Below are 27,500 nucleotides of genomic sequence, written 5' to 3' on the forward strand. Positions count from 1 at the left end.
CGAATGACTCCAGACAAACATGTGCTGACAACGAGTGAATATGGGGCAGTGTTGCAGAAAGGTCAAGATAAAAGTATTTGCTTGACTTTCAAAGTTTCTCCATGAAAAAGCAGTCGGCATCCTCATATTGTTACTACCAGATAGCTTTACCAAGCAGATTTGTACCAGCACACTGTCAAATTATTGCAAATCTGGCAAACATCAATGCAAAGTGGGATCAAATGCTACCACCTTTCAGTAAAATTAGCCATCTGCAAAGCTAGAGCAGCTACATTACAGAAACATAAAAGAACTTGAATATTTGCAGTTTTCAGTATTGAAAATCACTAGCACATGCAGATGTGCCCTCCTGGTTTTAAGAAGTGCCCGTTCTGTTCTATTCAGGCTCCCATCCCAGCCTCAACAGCACTCTCTCATTCTCCCAGTACAAGGAAACGTGCATTCGCAACCCAGCTTTTCTGCCTAATTATGACGTGAGATGTTTCCTTAGAAAAGTTATAAAGTTCACATGAAAGTCCCATGATATAAGATTTGATTACTATAAGATGCACCTACCATCAGATCTGTGTTAGAATTTTTATGCATTAAGGACTAAGGTTATTTATGGCACCCCCCAAGCCTTAACCAACAAATCCTATTGGTTTATATGGTACACACAACACATCTCATCATCTTAACTTTTTACATGTTAATATCATCTGTGATCAAATGAGTCGACTGACATTCAAATGTAATGGTTAAAATTTCTGCACCACAGATATACAACTTCAACCTTTTGAATGCTGCCATTCCATATATGGACTTTATCCACATTTTAATGAGGCTTTAAAATCTCCAAGATTAAGCTAGTATTTTATATAGAACTGCCTGCACTTTATGATATCCTGACATGTTGTACAACATTTGTGACTATATTGATCCTTATAAATTCAGCATCTATATATATTCATGGAAAGTATGCCTCTCCACATTCAGTATGTAGAATAAATGGAGTGAGAGGGGTGGGTGGTTCTTAAACAATTTGCTCAGCAGTAGACAAGTAAGGAACATTACAGTAGCCCTGTTGCACAACTTAGCAACACTCAACAAACTAAACTACCATGTCAGTGTTCTGTCTCAAATCTTACCCTATTTCAGTTTCCTTCAGGCAAGCCTGTTACAAGTCCTGAGGGGGTAAACTGTGCTGTTCTCACACCTGGGACAGTTATACATCTTCATGTCCTCATCGTCGCATGACTGCAGAGACAAGCTTTCCTGTGTTTCCCTGTGCTCTTTCATGCTTTTAATCTGAAACAAATGATTGCATTAAAAAAAAAAAAAAAAAAAAAAAAAAAAAAAAAAAAAAAGCATTATCACCTTGGCAAGGCATCAGGAGTAAAAAAAAGAAAAGAGAAAGAAAAAGAAAAAAAGAAAGAAAAGGTCTATGGGCAAATTCATCTTCCATTGCTACAATCAATCTCTCACCTAAAGAAATACACAATAACTAGGCAGGAAGGGGCCAAGATTTATGGCCTAGAAACATCTACACTGACCAGCATACACCTAGCCTTCTTGGCTCCCTCCTCGCCAGAATGGCTCTTTCTAACAGTTACAATGATATACTGTCTCTCCCTACTGTTTTACAAGTACATTAGCTTTATTTAATGAGATCTCTGAGTAATTTAACAGATGTATATAGGACATAAGACTAGAAAAACTCTTGCTACTTGAATATTTTTGCCAAGGTATTCTAGGGGTAGATAATCTCTACTACCATGTTATATTCCTTGAAATAGTGTTATTGGAATTTTGAGAAGGTTTTAAAAAATCATTTTAATCGAAATGTAATATTATAATCAAATAGAATAGAGCAATATTCAACATTTGCTTGTATGAAGACCATAAAAATCAGGATAAATGCAGCTACTTTAGGTCTTCAAAACTATATATTGAGGCCTGAGAAAAATTCAGAAGCATAAATTAACACACTTTTTAAATCTATCCTGGAAAAAAAAAAAAAAGAAAAAAAAAGTCTTTAATTTAAAAATGTATGTATTCAGCACTGAAGTTCACGACAACTGGACAGCTAAATAGGAAAGCATTTGAAATACTGCATCCTGAGTTTTTGTTTACTGCATGAAGCATACCTAGTTGTTACTTATGATAGTTCTGTTTTCCATTATCATACATCTGTTTCTGGAGAACAGGCAATGCTGTTGTCCAGAAAACTAGTTTTAAATAATACTGTTACTTAGTAAAATATTAAACAAAAAGGACTGTAATAATAGCTTCTACAATAACTCTAATAATTGACCAATTAATAATATTGAGAGGTGGTAATAAGGAATTACTTGTTTAATATAACATTCAAGCAATTTTTCTTGGTTAAAGAAAGAAGTTGCATAAATTTCATGCTTTTGTCTGTGTGTTTTTGCAGCAGCACAAAATCCACACAGTGTCTTAATGTTTTCTCATGCATTATATCTTTAAACTTGATTAAAAATAGAGTATTGCCCCAGATTCAGTAAATGACTTCAATGAACTACATTAAAAAAACTCAAAAATCCTCAATTCTACCCAGTGGTGAGACCAGCACTAATTGAGCTTAGTGGCATTTTTCTGTAAATAATATATAGTCTCATTAAAGAAGGTTTATTTTAGTTTGAAAATACATTTCTTTTTAAAATTCTTTTAAGCTGAAGGGAGTGGAGGAAAGGCGGAAAGCAGTATTTCCTATTCTGGCAAAGTGTTAAATCTCCTTCTGGTTTACAGGATATTGTGTTAACCTTGAATTAGACCATATAACAGTTCCAACTCATTTATACATCATTACCTATAGAAGACTAGGACACTTAGAAGTATGTTGCAACAGATATGTCCCATATTCAGAGCAGAAGCACATGCATATCTGACCAAAAGAAACATACTGAACGACATTCTAAACACATCTACTATAGCGTTAATGGTTTCTTCTTTATAAAGCAACAAACTTCAAGATCTGAGCTTCAAATATGGGTATTTCTTTAAATAACAGAAAAACACTGATCAATTTCAGGGTAAAAACTTACCAGTACTGATGGCACAACATTATACTAGAAGTCAAGAATGCACAAAATTTCTACTGAAGCAGAAAAGAGAGTGGGAGAACACAAGCTGGAATACAGAAAATTCATTGCATGAAATTTCATTTCTTGAGAGCTATAGATCAAGTTGTATTTGTTTAATGAGGTTGACACTAGAAAGATGTATAGAACATGTCAGACACCCAGTACCAGTGCGTTCTGGGAAAAAGATAACATCTGAGAATCTGACCACTCACTTCGTCTTCTAGCCAGACTTCTCTATCTACTGGTTCTTCGGGGGATTATAAATGAGAGGGCAGAAAGAACAAGGAGCAAAATAATGAAAAATACACAAAAAAAAGAAAAATTATAACATTGTAGAGCAAAGTAAAGCCAGATTTATTGACCTCACAACTACATAATCAAGAGAAAGTTATCACTATAGAAACTTTTACTAAGCGGAATGATCTTAAATAACAAGGGAGTGCTGTGAAATTTACAGCACTTTTAAGATATGCAAATTGAATGCAAGGTATAGACATAAGGGTAATTAATTGTAAATCTAAGAATAATGTTTCTTTGTCAGGGCTGTCTCCATGTTGTGGAATACATTCTAATGTGCCTTAACTCTGAATATTTCTTAAAGGCTGTTCTAATTACATGATGTTGAGAATTTCAAAATAGTAGTTATTCTTATCGTTTAATATAGCTGCTGTAAAATTCCATAGCAAAATTCACTGATTACATGAAAATATTTTATTTTAATTTTCAAGGATAAGGCGCTTGTTTAAAAGTCTGGGCACTGAGAGTTTGTCTTGGAAAAAAATAATAATATGATAGAAACAGCTTTTGTTTAAAACTGTTTTGTGTTGTTTTGTTGGATTTTTTTTATGAGGAGAATAAAGGAAGGTGGCAAGGAATCAAAATCACTACGTATAAACATCTTTATTTGATGCAATTTTAAGTTACAATGTTAGTTTTCTAAGGACTCTGAGAATAAAATTTTCTAAATACACTGTTTGTTTCATTTTTTCCTGTATTAACTTGTAAGCTATTCATCTGATAATAATTAAGGTCAATCTTTCCATTATAACAAGACAATAAAAATTCAATTCATCATTTAAAGGCTTGGTATTCAAACCCCAAACTTAAAAAGAAATTTATATAAGTTTTCAGAATGTATAAAAACTTTTACAGAAATAATTCAACTCAATTCAAAAATAAGCTATGTTGTGGGAAATAAGTGATTTTAGTTACTTGTGCATTAGCTCTAAAAAATCCTTCGTTATTTTCATCAATGTTACATTCCTTTTACTTGGGAAAGAATGATCCATAGTCCCCTCAGATACAGTACTTTTTTCCCCATACTCCAAAGGGAAAACAGCAATGGGGTAGTTGGTCAGAGGTGAGACAGTCACTGGGATTCTTTGTGAAAACTGTCAGTTGAAAAGAAGGAAGCTCCTGGAAGGATAACAACCAGAAATCTTTGTGCAGATATCAATAGTTCCTTACCCTCCTAAAAATTCTGGCCAGCAGAATGAATGACAATTAACTTTCTGAGATGAAACGCATTTTGGAAACTCATCAGACAGTGCCATTGGGACACAGGGAGAAGAAGGAGTGACTGACCATCTACTGTGTAAATGCTAAAATTGGTACTGAAATTGTACACATCCTTACTTGATTGCCAAAACAAAAAAAATATATATCTTGTTACTATTTTTTTACCGAAGCATAACATATCATAACTTTACCTCCCCTCCAGCTGATGGTTTGTGCTTTGGATTTCTGATATAGTTTAAATAGAGAAATAGGAAATTTGAAATCATTGCCAGATATAGAGGCAGATTTTATAATGTGAGTTAAATGCATCATATGCTCGCATTATAGGTCTCTTCTGCATAACACTTGCAGAAATTATAAATTCTCCATATGCCAGAATTAATAGCTTCCTTAAAGGATCTTTCTAAGATTATTCTTGTATGGAAGTAAGTTTCCAAAACTTTCTACAAGAAAATAGCAAAACATGGTACTTATTAATGGTTGGTTGGAATCAGAGCAAAATAAAGTTTTCAGCCTTCCTTCCCTTTATGATGGGTTTCCCACACAAGGCTTAAACCTTAAGAAGTATATCTCAGTGGGAGTCCTCATTGACATCCTCCTCTCTTGCTACTTGTGAAGGCAAAAGGCAGTCTGCGGTAGTAGAGGTCATAAGAGAACAACTGGACTAATGGATGTGAGGAGGTTAAGAAAAAAATTCAAAAGTCCACTTAGGAATCCTAAAAGAAAGACTTCACAGCTCCAAGGGAAATAAAGTTAAGGCTTAATTTTTCCTGTAGAACTGCGTGGGAAATTCTACTATGGTGGTGAAGAGACCCTGATCTGAAAGCCAAAATGTCTTGTTTTCAGCAACTGTTTTTCTAAAGTGTGACTGACAAAGTTTACATTCTTTTCTGAAGCATTTTTTGCATATTAGAGTTTCAAGTGGATTTTCTTCAATCACTTAAGGAAAGACCATACGTCTTAGACAAGTTGCAGAGGTCAACCATAGCTATGTCTGACCCACATTAATTTTTCTCATTAGTCTATGATATCTACCAGTAATTTCACTCATTGCATTTGCAGGTTCAGTGAACATTTCAAATGGTTTATAATTTTGCAGGATTCTGCTATTCAAATTCATGACTGAATGCTTGGAAAACATAAGACTGTAAAAGAGCCAAACTAGGCTTACGCAATAACCATGACAGAAAGGAACAGTTAAAGCCAGCAAGGTTTTCCTGCCAATTGTTTCCAAAATCACTAATCATACCAAAAAAAATGCACTGATTTTGTGATTCTTGTAACTCAAAACCGACTTCTCCAATAAAATTACTGCCAAGTCAAACTATTATGAAAAAAAACTGTAGCTAACACTACATAGTAGCATAACTTGGTTCAGTCTCTTCTGCTACCACTTGTTTTCTAGCATAGCAGTTTTGAAGGGGCGAGCTTCCTCTTCACTTGAAAATAACAATGGGAGGATCTGTGGACAAGACAGCAATTAAACATTATGTGTTTGTTTTTCTATTGAAATTATTACTGTTTTCAGTGGTGAGAGGGATTGTAAGCATCTGGCAGAACAGAAAGCAGAAAATGGATGAAAGTAATTTACAAAGACTGCTTCACAAAGTCCATGCCCATATGACGAGCTAACATGTGCTGAAATGATAATCCTACCTATTTCAGTGGGAATACCTGAACAAAAAACATACACAAGGTAAACAGTGAGAGAGAGAGAAAAAAAAAGGCATTTGGCTCTACTCTCTCACTATTAATAAGACTTCTGGACTTCTGTCTAATTACTGTTAAGGTAGATAGCTTAAATCTTCCCACCCTGTCCAAAGATCATTAAAAAAAAGTGGAATTCTGCACATTGTCCTTAAACTCAGTGGAAACAGTTCCGTTCAACACTTTCACTTTGTGTGTGAAATCACTGATGCAGCTAGAATTAATACTAGCCCTACACACAGATGTCATTGCTTTTGTCATTTTCTGCCAGTGACAAAAGCAGTGACTTTCTACCAGAACTGGAGGTCTACTTGCTGAAGAAAGGATCGGGGTACAAATACAGGTGAGAATACCCAATTGTAATGAAATGACTCTTATTTCCAAAGAATATTTTCTTCAGTCTCTCTAGTTTCCAGCATGAAAAGTCACTCCCCGGACAATTAATAGAGAACCAGAAACAAAGTCTGACAAAATGATTCATTGATACTTTATATTACTAAAGGAAGCTGGATTTTTGATGATGCAAACCATATTTAGTGAAGCTGAATTTCCACAGCCTCTCTCCACCAAAAATGCAATTTTAGATGCAAATAGTAAGTGAGATATCCTCTGCTAACCGAGCAACATGGACTGCAAAACAACTCATTGAGACAGGACAATCCAGATGCACCCAAAAAAAATCTGGCTTTCACTTACCTCTCTGATGAAACAAATGAGCAGCCACATGGGATAAGCATATTTCACACAAAGGATATATCTCATTATTCCTTAGTTCGAAAGACAAAGTTTGTGATTCCAAGTGTGATCCAGTGCAAACTGGAGTTCTGGTAGCCAAGCATGTAGATAACTTTTTTTTTAAATGTCTCATGTAAATTTTGAGATACTACATGGAAGAGGGGCAAATGATGCTAAGCACAAAATAGCAACATATGGGCAAAATGTAGCTTCATGTTACAAAAGTTTTCTTTTTTCTTTTAAAGAACAAGGTTAAATCAAAATTAAAAGCTGCAGTTCAAACCCTATACTGCCTCATACACTTCACTACCAGCACAAAGTCAGCATTTGCAGAGGATGTAAGTCAGGGCACAAATTGGCCCTTCAGCTCTCAGATTTCTCCAAGCTTTCCCAACAGCTTGCTGAGCATAATTTGAAGTTGGTTATTTAAAGCTACACAGAATAATACAGTACGAAGACTGGTGTGAACAATAACTCTTGCACAATTTATCACATAGAGAAGAGCAACTAATCTTTTTAGGAAACAAGATATTCAAAATTATTTAATGCTAATATTTATGCATCAGAAAGCATTCTAAGCAGAAAACAGCCCTCCTCCCCCTCCCCATATACACAAAACATGCATTTGTGAACATCTTTAGCTACATACAATACACCATATTTTCAGAGTCTCAAAATTATCATACTATATGTTGGCATTTATGAAATTCTGTTATTAATGCCACTCTTATAACAAAGATAAGCTGTATTTACAATACTAATACCTTCCACAAATAATTAAATACGTACAGCCATACAGATAGTGTTATATACCAGTGATGGCTCAAGACTGTAAATTTAAAGTACATTATTGTAATAAACAGCCATAATAGCAATAATGATAAAAATAAGTTTGGCATTCTTCTGCTTAGCAGAGTTCTGTACCGCACTGTCAGCTTGAAAAAAAATGAAGTAACATCTTATGAACAACTATTATTTTCTCAGCTGTTGTTTTTTTCCCCTCTATTACGTGCTATTATTTTAAACAACAACAACAAAAAAACCCTGCAACTACATCAACATTAAAGTAATTATGAAATTGGACTAAAGTAACATTTCTTCCTAATAAAGAAGATGGGTATCAATCCATCACTGTAATTATACAACTACTTCTGCATTCTTTTAAAACTTCATAAAAAGTTCATAAAAGCATTGTTGTCTTTGAATAATTTTCAAAGTATCTGATAAGAACAAGGTTTTCTTTACAGGGAAATCCAACAGCCTCAAAGTGAAAAATAAGAATTTTCATAGAATCTTTTTTAAGTATAAAAAAATAACAAATAAATGCATTATTTGTTAAACATAGTTCGACTGTGGCATAGAAGAATGGGGTACCTCCCTTGCCTCAGTTAATGTAGATATAATAAATCAAGAAATCACAGAAATCAGTTAAGTTCACTTCTTCCAATTCACAAAAATCATGATTCTTTTCTAAGCATTGCTCTCATGGATTAGCAGGCAGCTTATCCGTGAAGCACTCATTGTTTGCATATCGAAATTAATACACAGACTGCAACACTGTGGGTCATTACAATGATATCAGTACACAGTATCTCCTCAAATTCCATTTAGGCATTTTTTTGCCAAAAATAATTTCACCACTTGTGTGAAAGCAGCAATCCAAAATCCAACTTATGACAACATATTAGGCTATTTGAACTATTTAGCAGGATCCACTGTGATGTTTCAAGTTGCACTATTAAACATGCATTTGCTTCAGAAAATGATATGTAACAGAGCTAAACATGTTACATATGATCTCCAACTACATCATACCAGAATAAGAAAGCTATGTATGTAATCAACCAAATTAAGTGAAGTTCCTTCCACAGTGGTTTCTGACTTTCATTTAAACCAAACAAATAAAACACCATACTCTACACACAATTGACACAATGAGGGCACTTGACCGTTGTTTACATAGACCAAGGGTTTTAGGAAATTTCCCAATTAGTTCTTGGATTTAAGACAAGGGGAAAGTACTCGAACACTAAAAACATTCAAACATACAGAACTGCATTCAAGCCTGCTACAAAGTAGTAGCAGTATGTATCAGTTGTAAGAGCACTTTCAACTAAGTTGACCTCTCCAGATTCTCAAAAAAAATAAAAATTAAAAAAAAAATTAGAGTCATTAGATTAAACATGAAAGGTCTGTATACAGCTTTCCAGAGCACTACTGCCCACATATTTTCATTTTTAAAAAGTTCATATTGAAGATAATTTTAGTAGAGCAAAGACTCCATTTGGTTAGAAGACATAGCACTATTATCAAACAAGAAAAAGGCAAAAAAGCAAAAGAGCAGCTATCTGAAGTTCTCTGAAATGCCTTTTAACAGTCTCCTATAAATTGTCTCAACTGTTATTTCTTATCTTCTGTGTGTGAACCTCAGTCTGAATATCTGCTTATTGGTCATATTTTCTCCTAGGATCCTCTGATAGTTTCCTCTAATGAAGCCATATGAAGAATATCACCTGAGAAGCTATATTTTTTCACTTTCTCACATGATATAATTCTTCCTTCTTCTCCCTTCAGTCTTTAATTCAAAAGCTAATCCAAAACCAAACAAAGGTGATAACAGCAACCTGGCTTGCTCTACTATGAAAATCCATTCTATTGACTTCTCTAAATGCAATTCTTAACTTCCTGTAAATGTGTTCTATCAATTTTTGGGTGGCCATAATCTCCCCAAACATACAATTTCCAACAGATAGCAGAAGACAATCTTTCAAGAGTACAAAAAATTGTAGTAGATTTAACTATATCATAATGACACCAATTTCTATCCTATTACAAATATCACTGAGAAATATCTAATTGTAACTTGCTCATACTCTACATATATTTCTTCCCTTTATTTATTTTTTTTTCCTTCACAGTCGTAGACGCTTCTTGTAAATTCTACACTTGCACACTAGTCAGAGCTATTTACCTATGCTTTTACACTTTTAAGTATCTTACCAGGATTTTTCTCAGAAGTCTAACATTTATTCTCCTTCATTTATTATGGACAACTTCAAAAAAACTTTTAAATAAACTTCATACTCCAGCACTTCAAAATATTCTTTCTATCTCTTTGCTTGACATCCTCAGCCATTTGCTCAGGCTTGCCTTTAACTGCTGACATAACCAGCTCAAATGACTCACTCAGCTTTCTTATTTGTGATACAGTCCATGTGTCATGTTTCCCTTCAAACATCCTTCTGCTGCTGATCACATCTCCGGTTGTTTTTCTTTCAATTTTCTTTCTTTCTATATCTTATGGCTGAGTTGTATTGAGCTCTTTGACTAATTACCTTTTTGTTATTCACCTTCAGTCTTGCACTGAACAGTTGAATCTCACCTATTCAGCTCACCTTAGGGAGAACTAACAGGAGATCCAAAACCGGAATCATGTACAACCAGCTGTCCAGCAAATCTTGAATTTGGGCCACTCCAAGGGGCCAGACAGTGAAAAAACACAAACTGGTGTAGTCTGGACTTGAGGAAAGAAAACTCATCCACTGCACCAAATATCTTATTCTTTCTGATCTAATTATTAAAGGCATTTTAAAACCATGAATTAAATGAAAGCCAGTTTCTGATTCTGATTATTCCTCGTGTTTATTCAAGAAAAACATGCAAAAGCCTTTTAAATTGACATGATACTTTCTGCTTGTAAATAGGAGCCAGTGATCTGCACAACTAACACACTGGATTTTCCTCCAACATTCAAAGAAAATAGAGCAGGATAATGGAGAAATTATTGCAACATAATATCAGTCTTCAGAGTGACACCAGCTACGTACATGAAAATGCTTTCAATTTTTTCTGTGGAAAATGTAGTTAGTGGGATAGTTTTGTAGCAGCTCCAACATAATAAGCAGCCTTTATTCCAACATCCAAAGTATCAAGGTCAGGGCAATGGCAAAGTGTAACATCAAGCAACATATTTGATGGGATGGCTCTGGAGCAGCTGGTTAGCTTCCATGATGAATGAGAATTGCAGCAGTTTTCAAGAGACCAACAGAAGGCTGGCAGGGTCCTAATCAGCAATAACACCAGTAGTAAAGATCTAAGGAGACTACAGCATTTCCAAAACTACAAACTTCTGTGGGCTTTAGTTTCAATAATTATAGCAGTGACAGCTGGACGGTGTGGGTGCATGACTGGAATTGGTTGGATTTTTTGACATATGGTGCTATTGAATCCTGTCTGTCAGAAAAAGGGCATAAAATTACCCCCAGTAACTGGGGGCTGCAGGGCACATCAATGTGTCTCAAAGTATGGAAGCAAAGATGGCATTCTTGCAGGTTTACATTCAGGAAATGACAAAACATCGTCCAAGTAACGTTACAGCAATACATCAGCAAGAAGTGCTGCAGGGTCACAAGGGTAGTATGAGTTAAATAGAGAAAGCACATTGGTGTGCTTGGATTTCTTGCCATATGCGAACATAATCTAAATGCATTTCTAGCTTCTGTTATCTTCCTATAGTAGCCATTTGGTGCCAACACTGCAAAAGAAGGAGCCTCGCATGAGCTGAAACGGACTCCAGGTGTGCTGAACAATAAGTTCAGATAGCTACTTTCTTCTAAGTATGACTCTGATAAGACCTTTTTCCATCTCACATATTCTAGGCCACATAAAAGTTGTGCATGCCCAGAGGCAGGATAAGACCTAACCTACCCCAAAGTGGATACAGTTCTGTCAAAAGGCAGCACATAGTACCCAGTCCTTTTTTTTTTTTTTCCTTACAATCTTTTGATTAAAAATAGATGCAAAATTTCAGAAGAAAAAGTTGTTCAATACTATGAAGTAGCACCAAACTATTTGTCAGATAGACAATGACTCCCAGGCTTAAGAGTTGAAATCAGTAGGTCCTTGAGACATGATTTATCATTATATCTTAATTTTCCTTATTCCTGTCATTCTTTCTTCTGCAGTCAGATTTGCCAGGAAGTGCCATTTTGTTTCCTACCATATACACAAGAAATATATTCAACTACAAGGTCAGCATGAACAAGGGACTCCAGCAGAGCTCCAGTAAGGAAACAGGCAGAAGGTGGGAATGGGGACAGGCTACAAAGCAGAGACATTGCCCAAGTGTGTAGGGATAGATTAGGAATGTCAAAGCTGATCTAGAATTGCAACTAGTGAGGGATTTAAGAAGGAACAGGAAAGGTTTCCTTGACTGCAATAGCAACAGAAAACAAAAAAGCTAAGTAAAATATGGGCTCACTGATCAGAGGTGGGGGACAGTGACAAAAGACAAGGAAAAATGTCAAGGTGCAAAGCATTTCTGACTGTGTTTTTACTTGACTTTAGGCTCCCAGATCCCTGGACATTCTAGTTGAGCCTGGGAGAAAAGCATCACCCACAGTAGAAGATGATCCATCCAGGGAGCACTTCAGCATTCTTGTATCCATGGATCAGAATGAGATGCATCTAAGAGCACTGAGGAAACTGAACTCTGTCACTGTGAAGCCACTTTCTTTAAGTCTCTGAACAGTCACAGTGACCTAGATAGGTCTCTGGTAGCTGGAAAAATGTAAAGATCATGCCTTACTTCTAGTAACAAAACAAGAAGGAGCACTGAACGAACTACTGGCCAGAGAGGCTAATCTCTGGAATGCCAGGAATGAATCTATATCCCTGAAAGTCATTTCTGACTCAGAGAAAGAAGAGGCTGTGATTTCAAACAACAAACAGAAGTGAAAATAACTCCTGAGATATGTTTTCATAAAATGATTTTCAAGCGGTACTTCCATACACATGTTGTATCTTTATCTTGTATTCTGAACTATCGTGGACTTCCTTCATAACCACCCCCCAATATACTGGGATGCTCCCCTCTTGGTTTTTGTTTATGCCTCAGGGACCTTTTCTGATGTTCATTATGTTTCGGAGGAAGAGTGAGGGTAAACCTTGTAATATGGTAACATGAAGGCCATTCCACAAAAAGCAGAGAAAGGGGAGGCAGAAAGAGACACAATGCTATAAAACTAATAGGCAGTATAAAACAGAAATACAAGAGTATACTCTTTATACAGTCTCTTGAGTGTTGAACAATGAACTTTGGTTTCTAGTACATTTAGAACTCTGTCTAAACCAGGGTTCTTAAATGTGTTAAAAAATACCATATGGGGCTTAGTGTTTTTGATTAGAAATGCATTAATGTGGGACAACTGCCTTTTCCAGAAGAAAGGCATTTCTAACAGGAGAAGGCTGCTATTATTTATATGAGCTGAGATCATCCCATTTTACTGATTCATTTAGACTGATGCCAACTACAGCCAAAAAACGGCATTTCTTCATAAAGGAATTATGAAATTACAGGGGACTTTGATCTAACATCACCCAAGTTTTCATCTACAGGGACTCACATCACAAACATTAGTCACTGGAAACATGCACTACATAATATATCGTATAATATAGAAAAGGAGAGAGAAGCCTATTTGATCAAAAGTATTTGGAACCATGACATACAGCTAGGTTTGACTCAACTAACTTCTGTTTGCTCTATTTTAGGGAGTTATATTAGTAATTTTCTAACAAAAGCAGATTGCTTAGAAAGTGTTAACACTCTAAACACTCATATCCTTTGGCTTCTTTACTTCCACTGTTAAAAAAAAGTCTGTCCAAAGAGATGTGCTTCAAAAACACATGCACTACATTCACAAATCTATTCTACATTTATCTGTATTTTCAAATATTTTAATGTGCTCCCTTGCACCTGTAAGACAACCCTGGCTGAAGAAATACTTGAAGAACTGTTTTCAAGTTACATCATGAGATGATTAAATATGCAATGCATATAATACTATATAATACTCATTTTAAAAAAGCACACAAAGCAGATTAAAATATACTCAGCTCTATCCTGTTCAACTGAAAGATGATTAATCAGGGTACAGGCTGAAAGTTGCTGTTACGAGTCACCAAAGGGTTATAATAATGGCCAAGACAAAAAGGCTATATTCTCAGACCAGCTTGCTTTAACAGAGAGTGTGTTACAATAGTTTGATGAAGAAATGTGAAATATAAAGTGTCAAATGGAAGAAAATGCAATCAGTTCACTGATCCTACACTGAAGAATTAAAGAAGGCAATAGCCTTGAGGAACAAAAGCACCTCTGATCTTTCGCACAGCATGGGCTGCCTGCGTTCTCCTTGTCAAACTGTAAATAATCAAAATCAATGGAAGGCATAAGAAGTCCAAAAACCTCAAAGGAAAAATCATTTCCCAGATATACCAACAATAAAAGTCATTCCCTTGTTATATAATCTTGATTATTAGCAAAATAGAAAAGGCAGAGACTTGGGCAAACTTTTCTATTCTGTATTTCACTGATATCTCCGAGGTTTTGTGATACTCCAAGTTTCTGTTTTTGGTTCAGTATGTACTTCTAACTGATCTTTTGAGTACGTCTCATCAGAGCAACACACTCAGTAACCTCCAGGAGATTTGTGACTAGACGATGGTACTCAGAGCATCAGAATTAATACTCATACTGTGTGACCAGACACAAGTAGGTCAACTTGATTCCTAAATCTCTGTCACAAGTCAAAATAATGAGTACATTTCTAGTATATAAAAATAAATGCAATGGGATTATTTTTGTTCTTCCTACTCTATACAAATACATAAGGCCTTTTCATCCCTTCAATTGCCTTCTCTCATCACATCTTCCACTGTCCAAATTCACAAGAAAAGTCTGGAAGGAGAGGGGCAGGAGTAACGACTATCAAGGTGATAACAGAGAGATCATTAATAACTAAAGTCACAGACTTCTGAAGACACAGACATAAAATGCAACTGCAGCATCGAACAGTTAGATCATGATCTCAGTCAAAGTAAAGGGGACCTATTTCTCCACATCGCTTTCTTCCAACTGGATTTGAGGTAGGAAAAAATTAAGCAAATTAATTGTTTCAAAGCAGTATGATATTTATGTTCACCATCTGAATAGCCCTTAATTTTCATTCTTATTCTGCAGTGTTGCAGTGCCTCTGCACACCCAGTTTGGTAGGCTGGCTTACAGCACCATACACTGACATGAAATTCAGAAGTACCTCTGGGATTTCAGCTCCCTAAGTCAGCAAGAGCTTATAGTATCACAGAGATAACGGCTGTCAGTCTCTCAAGGGAAAGGCTCTGCTCATGTTGCTCTTGAAATGAATGATGGAACAGCATTAGAAACATCCTCACTGATAGAGGCTGACAGTTCCTTTATTGTCTAGAGTTAGAACTGCATCAGATACAGTATGCTGCACTGTAAAATAGCACAGTTTGATTCTGAATAGTGAACCACTCGTTATGTCAGGAAGTCTTACTCAGAGAATAAGATTGGTGGAATGAAGGGAGGAATGGGCAAGACGAGGAATGGAAAAACAGTACCTTTAAAAACAGTTGTGTGGATCCTCTACAGCCAGTTGACCCTCATACTATAAAATCTTACTGGAAGATGAGCTACTTGCCAGGGCACCTGTTTGTTTGCAGTGCATCACATACAAATTATGCTAGGATTACTGCAGTTGTCTCTAACTGAATTTGTGCACTGTGTTCAAGAGAATAAAGTAGGAGGCAGTGTTCCCTAGTAAGTCTGTAAGAAAGTTTGGCCTAATTCAGAAAACTTAAATTAAGAAGTCAGCTTTCTACTTGTCTATCCTGAGAACACTTGGGTCCCGAAACAAGCTTCAAGGAGGGAGTCTGAATATTCCCCAAAATCCTCAATATGAAAGACCCTTGAATACTAAATATGGCATTAGTGCTAGGATCAGGCTGCCAGCTGGTAAAATATAGCTATGTCTTCATGTTTAAGATCATTTACATCTTTGACATATCAGCTGAGCCTCTGGGTGATTTCAAAGAGGCTAATTATAATTACCTCTTCCTCTTACTAATAGTGCTCCAGAAAGAGTAATGATGACACTTGTTCAGTATAACTGGCCTATGGTCTATCTGAGAAACGGGACACTCACTGACACAGGCAGCATGCTTCCTTCATTCCTGTGCGCTCTTTGAACTCTTAATGTGTAAACACCAAGGTCTCTTACCTGGAGGAATATGAAGTGGCTCATGGGGCAAAAGATCTACCACAGATTCCAAGGACAGGCAAGCACAATAATTTGGCTTCCCGGTGTATGGAATCACAGTCCAGATTAGACCCAGACAACTGTTTATTTCCCAGCATTTCTTTAAAATAGTCTAGACAGTTTCAGAAAGTGCAGGAACTTTGATTTAAAATTTATACTAGAACAATTACAAAGCCCATAAGGTTAATATTTTCAAAAGTCTGATATTAATATATGGTTTATAACTGTATTGTCACATACTGTATACTGACTTTCATTGTTATTTTCCTACAGTGTTTCAGAGGTCATTACAAATACTAACACAGAAGGGAAGATGGTGTTTCACCTCTAACTAATGGCAGCGTTTACCAGCCTGAAGATCTCTTCTTATATCCATCTAATAAACTGGCTTGTCAGTAGATAATGCAAAGATCCATCTGGCACACTAAGTGCCAGACTCCAAGTATATGTTCATTTCAGTACACCAGACTTTATAGCTGGAGTTCCTATTAGCATCCATAACAGCATCCATGCCGCTACCTTCAAATGGCAACAAGACAGCAAGACTCCAAGAGAAAACAGCTAAGATTTGCACAAGTCCCTGTGCAAAATAACTTTCAAAACCATTTTTAGGAATTTTCTGCCTGATTTTTTTTTTTTTTTTTTTGCAAACACAAAGGACCCAGGAGCTACCAAAGGTCTGCTGAGCATATTGGGGATGGAATTCGATTTTATTCATCTTTTCAAGAATGCCTCTGAGGTTTGTAAATATTCACTGTGGTGCTAAGGTTTTGAGAAAGTAGTTATACAGCAGATTTGAATGATTAATGATCCAAGACATTTTAACATGTTATTTCTCTATTTTCAACATAAATAGTGTGTAAAGGGTGTTTAAAACTTTAATGAATTGAACTATATGAGTAAAGAATGTTAATCATTTTAATTGCCCAGTAGCCTGAAATTAGATTTAACAGTCTGATAATGTATCTTTAAAGGAATACAACCCTGCTCTATAAAAAATCCCTTCCAAGCCAATTCTAATAATTTCTATTTATCTTTTATGACATTAACTGTTATACCAGTCTGCCGACAGACAGCCTTACGCTCACATTTAGTTTAAATGTGGTGCAGTATAGTTTTTCATTATCATTAACGTGCTCCTGGTGGGCAGAGTGCAATGCAGTGGCACTGGTCACACTTCATTGCTTTATCTCATATGACAAAGAGAGATGATGTGCTTCAGTCCAGGCCAGAAGATGAAAGCAAAAGGTGGCCATGGAAAACTCCCCCTGCTGCCTAGGAACAGCATAAGGGCTGCATCGTGTGACTTGCTAACAGCACGAAGGGGCAGACAAATAGATTTTCCTCTATATTTATAACCAGCATCATTCTTCCTTTCAGGCCTTTCAGTGCAGGTAGCTGTTTTATATGAAATGAACAATCTTTATAGACGTACCAGAGCCATAACAAGGCTGATTTTCAGCGAGGCTGAGGTATATAACTCTTACAGAATTGTCAGGCTTCTTGCTCAACAAATCAAGCCTAACTTATGATGTTTGCAGTGTAATTTTTATTCCTGTTTGACTAGCCAACTACCCAGTGGTAATAGGATGTTAGAAAAGGGCAGTAGCAATGTTTGTACATGCCATGATTGATAGGCAAACTCTGCATTTTTCATTTATATCTCCTGATTCCAAATCAGTTAAGTTTAGGAAAAATGAAACAAAATGGCAAGAAAAATGCTTGCAGATTGCAGCCCAGCACTCTCGTAGATCTGAGTTCAGCCCACATCTGCTAGGATTGTCTGGAAACATTAAGATATCTAAATGAAAATCAATACTATATGTGCCAGCATTTACTACCAAGAACAAGTATCAAGAGACCTCAGCTAATCAGGCTTTCAAGCTTGTACTTGAGCCATAGTCTGAACCCCAGGAGTGTCCTAATTGGCCCAGACTAATCATAGAAGAGTTAAATTTATAACCAAGAAAGACATCTTGTTTTTCTTACCAGTCATCATTTTGAAACTGAACACCTCTCACCTGTGTGGTAGCGGATGCATGGTGATAGTCACTGGTCATGCAAGAACAACTACTTACCTGTCAAAGGTAAAGCAAGGACTAATTTACTGTCTTCCATAAAACCAGTCAGGCACATTTAAGCTTTTGGTGGGTATAAAGTGCCATCAAACCTTTCACGTGGCTGCATATTTTCCTCAACTTAAAAGCACTGCATTTAACCCTCCTGTGCTAGAAAATAGAAGGTTTATATTTTAGAGGTTCTACACACACTGAACCCCCAAACTAAATTCTTGTTCCTACTACATAACTCTATTTTCAATTCACAAACTGTTGTTGGGTTTTGTTTTCTTTTTCTACTGTAGACTATGCAGATGCACACAGAAAATAATACACTGTAGTTTAGTTATCTTCATAAGGTACAAAAATACACACTATATTTTTTTTCTATATGCAAATAAAATTCCTTATCCTAAAATGAATTTGTGCCCAGTATCTCTTGGAAGACTCTTAAATCCCACTGTTAAAAAAAATCATTCTGCATTGGGGAATTAAATTCCTAATATTTGTATTTGGAATGCCAAATGTGAGCAGATTTTATACTATTTTCAACAAATTAAAGACAAATATGTAAAATGTTTATGAAGCTCAGGCTTCTATTTGGGAGCTTTTTTTATACTTTTTTTTTATTATTTTTTGGTAACTTAATAATTCTGCATCAATTTCTTTTTAAAAACAAAATAAAGTGATGAATTAAGCCTGGAAATGCAAAACCTAATGTTTTTCAGTTTTCTTCAAAAGCATATATAAAATTCCCTGGAGATTCACATCTACCAGATGCTTAATAAAATTATTTAGATTCTTTATGTCCCATACGTTAGATGTATTTTTAATGTGTACCTCTTAAAACAAAGCAAAAAGTTGTCAGATATTGTATTCTCTTCTTACCACTGTTAATGGTTTCCTAGACAGTGCTATCATAGAAACAACATGGCATGTTGTGATCAATGAAAGCTTGTTTCTCACATGGCATGATGCTTCCCTTGGATTCTCATCTCCCACTAGTGCCTGCTGTGAAATTTTGTCAGTTCTTTTACCTTCAAGGATTTCTTGTCCTCCATGTTGTAAACTGCTGTGTTATCTTCCCGAATCAGCCTTCCTGTCTTCTTTGCCGCTTCACCTCCCACTTCTTATGGAACAAGAAGGCTATCTTCATCTTCCCCTTCTGTCCCTATGTCTGATAACTTGCTGCTCTCTCACTGTGTAGCACAGAACAAGGTAATGAACAAAATAAAGCAGATAGTGAATTCCAGTGAGATTCACACAAATCTGCAGCTGAAGAAAGACAAGAAGTGTCTTCAAAACAGTTCAGTTATCTGACTTTGTATTTCTAGACCAGAGAGTTTGTATGTCTGAGAAAAAAAAAGTAAGACCGAATGTATGTGGCAACTTCTAGCATTACAATAAGGCAAAGAGGTCAATTAATAACCATGTTGTTTAAGGATCTATTTCCCCAGTTTTGCAGCTTTCTTGAGCTAACTAGTAATACCATCAGGTACAGTCTGAGCCCTAAGGAGCAGATCACAATTGAACAAAGCAATGAAGACCACTCCCTCTTCTTCAGCTCTGCTAATTCACAGAGGCTAATAAGCCCAGGAGATGGAGGTCAGAGTTATAAAGGAGGAGCCCTGCACCAGTCCTGCTGGAAGAAATTCCTCTATGGGTAGTAAAGAAGGGTATACAAGTCCTCATAAAGCTAAGAACAAAGCCCAAGTCACCTCAAACTCTCATTGAAAAGATGATTGATTCTGTTCTATTTTGCTTCTTCCAGCAGAACATTGCAGAATATTATCTCTGCTGCTTGCCACCAAGTTTACTGCACTTGTCTGCCAAGTTCCGTAGTTGTCAGATGAACATGAACTCCCCCCAACGGCGTACACCTATTTTCCTTCTGATGCAAATTCTCCTTTTCACTAGCAGTACAAATCAGACAAATGCATATAATTCTTATTTTCATCTGATACTGAATAAAGCTACTTAAAGCTTATGCCAAATTAATAATCTTTTCTTGGCAATTTCACACCAGGATTCCATGCCAACTTCTGTTTAACAAGCAATGCTATTAACAGAGAAAATACAATATTATTTTTTTTGTTGTTTCTCCTTTGAATTTATTTGAATTTTCTGATGTAGTGAATTCTCCCATGTATATATGTACCTAAAAACTGAACAAAGGCACAGCAGTTGTATCATTTCCATGAGAAGTGCTAACGTACTCGAGTTTTAGACAGCTTTGGAGGTTTGTGGGTTTCTTTTACATATTAATATCACTACCAAAAATAGAGATTCAACTTACAAGCTTCAGACTCACCTCTAAGACTGCCCTTTCAGGCACTCAAAGAGCTGGAGTTTCTAAGAAGACCTCACACCTCTCAGTGCTACCCAAGAAGTAGAAATGAGTTAGAAAGGAGGCTAAGCTAGTCAACAGATTATTCTCCTGGCACAGGGAACACACTGCTGCTAGCGTGCCAGCTCTCCTACTGCCACCCACCATCTCAGCATATGGGGTGCGTCAGGAGTAAAAAGGCAGCAGAACAGCGCATCACTGTATTTCTTTTTCCCCTCATACAGCTCAGTTAAATCACTGACACTTCTGGTAGCTCTAAGAATTGCCGATCAGCAGAGCAGAGACTGCAAGGTGAGGGATGAGAGGAATATAGGAATGGTCTCTTTCCTTCAGGGCTGAGGATCAGCCCTTGATCCTTACTATCATCATTAGCTCAAGAGAATATTTTGCAAGTCTGCAAGCAAAAACAAAGTTGAAAAAACAATCATGCTACTCGCGGTGGAGTGTACAACAAAATCAGAAACAACCTGGCATCTTCTCCTTATCCAGTTCCTCTTTATCTTCCAGTGCTGCTACAACTCAATACAAACCCTTCTCACACCCATCCCATCTATTATGATATTTGCTGAATCAGAATCCTTAAACAATCTGTATCTTTTTTCTCTCTTTCTTTTGAGTTGTACAGATGGTTTGCTTCTTTGGAATTGTATGAGAATGATTTGAGCATTATCACTTGCCATCATCCTGTGACATTCTCTTATAATTAGTCCAGTTGTGTCAAGTTCTTTGTCGAAGATTAATCTCACTTCTCCAGCTTTGTCTCTCTCCCCTTGTTAGACTGTGCCCCAATTTTTCTCTCTGTGAACAGCTATAAAATGTCTCCCAAAACTGCTCTCTACGATCTACCAAGTTCAAACAAATGTACAATTGTTGAGGAACCACAGCTGAACTCAATGACTGAAAGTCACTTTTCATCACTGACTGAACGCTTCCAATTGCACACATTTCAACTTGTAATTAAAGCAAGAGTTCACACCACCTCTCAGAAGTATCAGCTTTTGTACTGTTTGCTTGTTTACATTCAATGCATTTGGGATACTGACAAGATTCTTTATGAGCTTCCCTGAATGAGGACATCCAGAGAACTACCAAGAAGTAGTCTTGCCCCACTGTGCTTCTGTAGGCAAGGAAGGGATTGCCTTTCACAGTTCCTGAAAAGGTGCAGTGTGTCATCAACAAACTGACACTGAAGTACCTGAGTGTTTCTGCAAAAAGGATCCAAAATGACATAAAAATAATAATCTCAGCTTAGGGCCATCACTAGGTTTCAGAGTTAACAATGCATCAAAGAGTAATCTGAATTTGAAAGATTTCCATACCAAAAGCATAAGCAAAACATAATCCAAGAACTTACAAGACTTAATAGTACTACAGGTTAAAAAAAAAACAAAAAAAAACCACAAAAAAACCACACAAAAAAACACAAAAAACACAAAAAAACAATACAGTTCCCTAACTGCAGCTGACTTCTGGAGAAAAAAAGTACTTGTGCTTGATCTTTGCTCTGAGGCTTTCTGCAAGGAATGCAAATAGTGCTCTCTGTAATATTCTAGAAATTAACGGTGGCTATCAGAATAATTTTATACTGCAAAGTAAACAGAAAAGAACTGGATGTAAAGTAGTGACTGCAAAGTGACAAATTTTGTATGATAATATCCATAGAACAATATCCACTTAACACTAAAAATACTAATAACAAATGTTAATAAAATTAATTTTATTCTGATGATTACCTGCCTTCTTGTGTTATTTCATACAATTTGCCTGACTTTATTTTGTTTTTCCTTTTACTATGTCTTCTCATAAATTCTTTTTTCCATGTTCTTTACCTTAAAAATTATATCTTAGTCACTGGCTAAACAACAGCTCCACACCAGAGATTAATTTCTTTTTTCAAAGCAATCCTTAAGCAGCTGAAATTTGCAAATATCCAGCATTTCTGAAAATCAAATTCTTTCTTCTCCAGGCAATGCCTATATGAAGTTACATTAATTTGCACAGTCTAATCATACTGATTTAGCTACCTATATATCAAACTGAAGTGCAGCCACACCACTTTGCAGTGCCAGCAGAAGGTACTTCTGCTGTTAATCATTGTACAGCTCAGTACTTGGTTTGAACTACCCACTCATTACATAGCCTATGGTACAGTATTCCATTCCTCAGCCCTGTCCTCCCATCCCTGCTATCTGCTCAAGCGCTTTACTCCCAGATTGCCTGTTCTGTTGAGGATAGCTAATGTCCTCCACAACGTTCAGTTTCAGTAGCATCACTTGCAGAAGTGATAGAGAGAACAAGGGACACCAACATCTATTTTTAGCAATTTCCACTGCGTATTCTTTATTTATTCTGCTTACATATTCCAAGAGCATCTCCTCTTCTCCCTCCCTCATTGAAGGGTTGACCACACAGAACTGCAAGTAAGAAAGATCTTTGTACAGTTCACGCAAATTGAAAAATCCTGCTCAAACTAACTCTTATGTAATAACAATAATCATCACCCTTATTCCTGAGCATTACAGGAAGATGTATGGGAGAAAGGAAGAGGTGAGGAAAAAAAGTGCTAAACAGCAATTTAGAGTGGGAAAAAGTAAGGAATGAGTCTGCAATAATGGAGTTAATTCGTTTCCAGGAAAGATTACTCCTAGTCACCCAAGATACCCTTTAAATGAAACTTTAGCATAGAATATTCTAGGTGCAAATGTTTGCACAGACAGCTGAATTCCAGAGTTGCAGGAAGAAAAGTGGAACAGCTCTGATCCCTTCAAAATTGTTTCTCGTCTTTATATTACAATTGGCCACAAACACAAAAAGACCAAAGCTCATCATTACTTCTTTTACTAGAAATGTCCTAGGCTGCACTAAGTTTAGAATATCAGAATGCTGAAACAAAACCAATGATCCTCAGGAATGGGAGTCTGAATGGCAGAGTGCTAGCACTTTTGCCAGAGAGGAAATGAACACAACACTGAACTGGACATAGTTTTTAAAGGAGGTCTGACTAAGGAATCATCATTCATTAAACAAGTTTTATAGGAGAAATGTCTCGATTTCAAATACAATCATAAATTTAACAGGACATTTGTAATATCAATCATTGCAATTCACTTTGACTTTTGGATTTGTTTTGATGTTTGGGGTTTTTTTTATGCTCTGTTTAAAAATTATAACATTTTTAATAGCTGGATATATTTATATCAGATTCACTAAGTACACAATCTTCACATTTTACATTTACAGTTAATCACAGTAGCATAATAACAGAATGTGAGAACAGCTGATGTTCCTAAATTGCACGCTTTCAAAATCCACAATAGTCCTGATGCATTTATAAGATGCATCTATACAATAATAATGCTGTATGGCATACGGGTATTTCACTGAAGCAATCCTCTTAGAAATACTTTATGAGGGTTTTACAGTAACCCTCTACATTTTGTTTTGATAAGGGGGAGGGAATAAGAGTGGGGAGGGGAGAAAATTTCCACATTGCGGATTCAGTCAGGCGGAGGACATGACTTGTGCAATCCTAATAAATCAGAGCATTCCCGTGTGGCAGAAGCAACAGGGGAATAGTGTAAGAGCAGTGCTGCATGTTGACCTAAGCAAGAGCTTATCGAGAAATGATGTCCTCTTAAACAGACTCCTGTAGAGATGTTCTGCATTTCCTCTGACAAATTGTAAGTGCCCTGACTGTAACATTCCTAACAAAATAGGGCTGATTTAGCAATGCACAAACTGCCCATTATCCTACTGCATAAAAAGGCCATTTAAAGCAAAGCCTTAGGACACTGGCCCACTGGAAACAGTACATCTGAAAAATTACCCCCATCTTGTGCCACCAAAGCTGCTAACTACCCTGGGGAATATACCTCATTTACAATACAGACAAATGTTAACTTTAATGAGTTTTAAAACTACCATTTTTCTTTCATGACTTTGATAATGCTTGAAAACTTAAACAAATACTTCGTCTATTTTTTCACCTGGGATATCATCTAACTGATATTGCCATGGCATTTGTTTTCAGCTGCCCTTGTCTTTCTCTTCATCAAGTCATAAAATGTTGTACAAGTACAATTAAAAGGTACAGCCACTCCAAAACAATACTAGAAAGATTAAACAATTTATTTTAATAAACTATTCTGGTCTGAAAACTTTGTGTGCCAAGATTACTTGTCATCATCTTCCCAAGAGATGGAGTACCTTTTAAAAAGTATCTCTAATGAGATCTACAAATCTGCTCACAGGACAGCTTACTTTATTGTGTTTATAAAGATAAAAAAATATTTTAAACAGATTATGATTCTTGGGACTGATAAAAACACAATGGGTGTAAGGTCATTGGGAAGTGTTAATAAAAGTTTTCATAAAATATGATGACTCTCAATAAGTAATGTTTGGGTGTAAAAAATAAGTATGAAAGTATATTTTGTTCTGTGGTAAACACTCAGTTTTTCTACACGTAGTTAACTCTCCAAATCCTTTGTTTATTCTGCTGGTGAACATTTCTAGCTGTTTGATAACCATCAGGGATGGCATTACTGTTGGCTAGTGCAGCATCTTTGCCTCTACTTCATTCATTGTGTCATTGAAAGAGAACATTCATCTGCATTAGTTATTAACACCACATTTTACATCCTTAATATGCCTGCCAGTGACTGACATCCAAAAAATCTTCACCTAAGTCATACAGGAGAAAAACTGTTAAAATCCTCTTAGAACAATACCCTTCTGTTGCATGATACAGTTTTCATGACAAGAAAAAATGGAAAACGTAGAAAATACAGGTGATATATCTAAAGCTGATTATTTGCCAGTAAAGTACCAGATTATACATCTCTTATATCACCTTGCATTCTTTTAGCCTGGTGTTTTGTTGCTTCAATATCTATCATTAGCCACAAGCTGAAGGGATACATCTTTTCAAAGAAGAATTTTTGGACAAGTTAGATTATGTTAATGAAATAAACATCAGATCTTCAGTTTTCACATGTAGACAAAGTACTGGGAGAAACCCAGTGCCCTTCTCGCTATCCTATTTTCTCCACCTGTGACCAGATTTGAAAATAACTAAAGAACCATTTCTATATAGAGAGAAATAAGTCCTGAAGCATGCATCTATAAATTGCAGAGTATTGACACCTAGATATTTATTCAGTACAGATACACACGTTTTTTATTCTAGTTAAAATTCTGACCTCAGAATTGGTACTCAAAATAAAATAAAAAATAAAAAAAAATTTAGCAGTAATTTGATAACTCAGATAACACATTTAATCACATTAAAAGCAAGAAGTAGAGAAAAAAGTTTAGAGCACTAGCAACTGATTATCTTGTTGGTCTTGTATCCAAAGTATGAAAGTCTCAAAGTAGATTCTGAAAGCACTCAACATACAGAAGCATCAGTTTACAATAAAGTGGTGAACACTGAATTAGTTTGAGTCTGACAAAACAGATATTTCAAAACAAAATAATATCATGGAAATAATTGCAATACTTCAGTTATGTAATTCCTAGGGTGTGTGAGGAGTGCACTTAGAGAAATTTTTATCAAGACCTCTTTAAAAAATAAAAATAAAATAAAATAAAATAAAATCACAAGAGGTCTGACTTCCTAGAACTGCATTTGCAAATCTTCCTAATGTAAAAGAACATTTTTTAGGCTGATCCCATAAACACACATTTTCAGGGCCCACATTTCAACAAGAGTGCAAATATTTTAGCGGCGTTTCCAAATAGGACAGATCAATTCAGTTGGAGACCTCTGGGACCTTTTACAGTTTAAATATCTTTGTGTTGGCAAGAAGACTGTATACAAACTATTCCATGAGATATAACACAGGACTAATTTGAAGAGAATAAATAAAGATTGGCTAGTGTCATGGAAAAACATTTCATAATACAAGCCTCGATAAGAAAACTACATCCATCCATCCCAGCCAAAACTATGACAACTAGGAAAATGCCATTTATTCATTTTCCTCTAAAAAATCAGTACAATCTCACTAAGAAAATTAATTTGGATTTATATTAAGGAGTTCAACCACCATCTTTGAAATCAAGAAATGAACGGTTTATGGTGTAAGTGCAACTTTCATTTTCTGTCATACAGACATCAGATCATGATTACCTGCCTTGTTCCACTTACAAAGCCATCTACAAGGTACCCATGTCTGCAAATTCAAGTTTGATACCCACATTTCTATGCTAAAACAAAACAAAGAAACTGTGATGTCTCCTGTAAGGGTACCTATAAGTCAGCATAGGCAAAAATGGGCACAAGCAGAATGAAGGTATCAGAGTTGAATCAAATCCATACCAGGCTCTGTCCTCCAGACGGACCATTTTAAAAGAAAGGCGTGAACAAGCCCTGTGAACAACTGAAAGGGACGTGATGGGTATCAGGGCCTCTGCTTAGCTCCACCAGCCAACACAGAGAAGGAGAGAGGGCATGAACCTGAATTTTGCAGCCCCCACCTCTCTTGCAGACCATTCATACTAAAACTGACCTGGATTTAAATAACCCTTGTCCTCAAGGATTACAAAAATGAAAAATAAAGCCAAACAGAGCAAATACAGGGAAGACTATTCAAAACCATGCCTACAAGTACAGAGGCAACTGTAGTAAAGACTATGGTTTAAACAAATTCACAGAAGCAGAAACATCACACAACTTCATACTCCTTTAAGAAAGCACATAGAGTCAGTACAATAAATTCACAACCTTCACTCCACCCACATGTTTTGGAAGTGCATCTGCTCTAGACTGTGTGGCCAAGTACAGTTTAAAGCAACAATAGTTCAGAATGATAATAGCTGCCAACAATTTCCAGACATTGATGCAGGTTGATCCAAGATCTGCATCATCTCTTTTAGGTATAGAAGATGAGGAGTGATGCAGCAGAAACACTTGGAGGCTGAATCCACT

General features: G+C 36.2%; 1 long non-coding RNA gene across 2 annotated transcripts in view; it reads right to left on the bottom strand.

The window, feature by feature from the left end:
- Positions 1–27,500, bottom strand: part of LOC107319316 (uncharacterized) — a 218,427-nt gene that overhangs the window by 67,072 nt on the left and 123,855 nt on the right. The window contains exons 5-6 of one of the 2 annotated variants that reach the window (XR_014947533.1): positions 19,260–19,421; positions 1,128–1,287 (exon numbers count right to left, since the gene is read on the bottom strand). This is a non-coding gene — a long non-coding RNA (uncharacterized LOC107319316). The remainder of the gene's footprint in view (positions 1–1,127; positions 1,288–19,259; positions 19,422–27,500) is intronic. The other variant, XR_014947534.1, reaches the window with a different exon arrangement.

The sequence above is a fragment of the Coturnix japonica genome, chromosome 6 (assembly GCF_054131305.1).
Source record: "Coturnix japonica strain WE chromosome 6, WE-NBRP24, whole genome shotgun sequence".
NCBI classification, from domain to species: domain Eukaryota; kingdom Metazoa; phylum Chordata; class Aves; order Galliformes; family Phasianidae; genus Coturnix; species Coturnix japonica.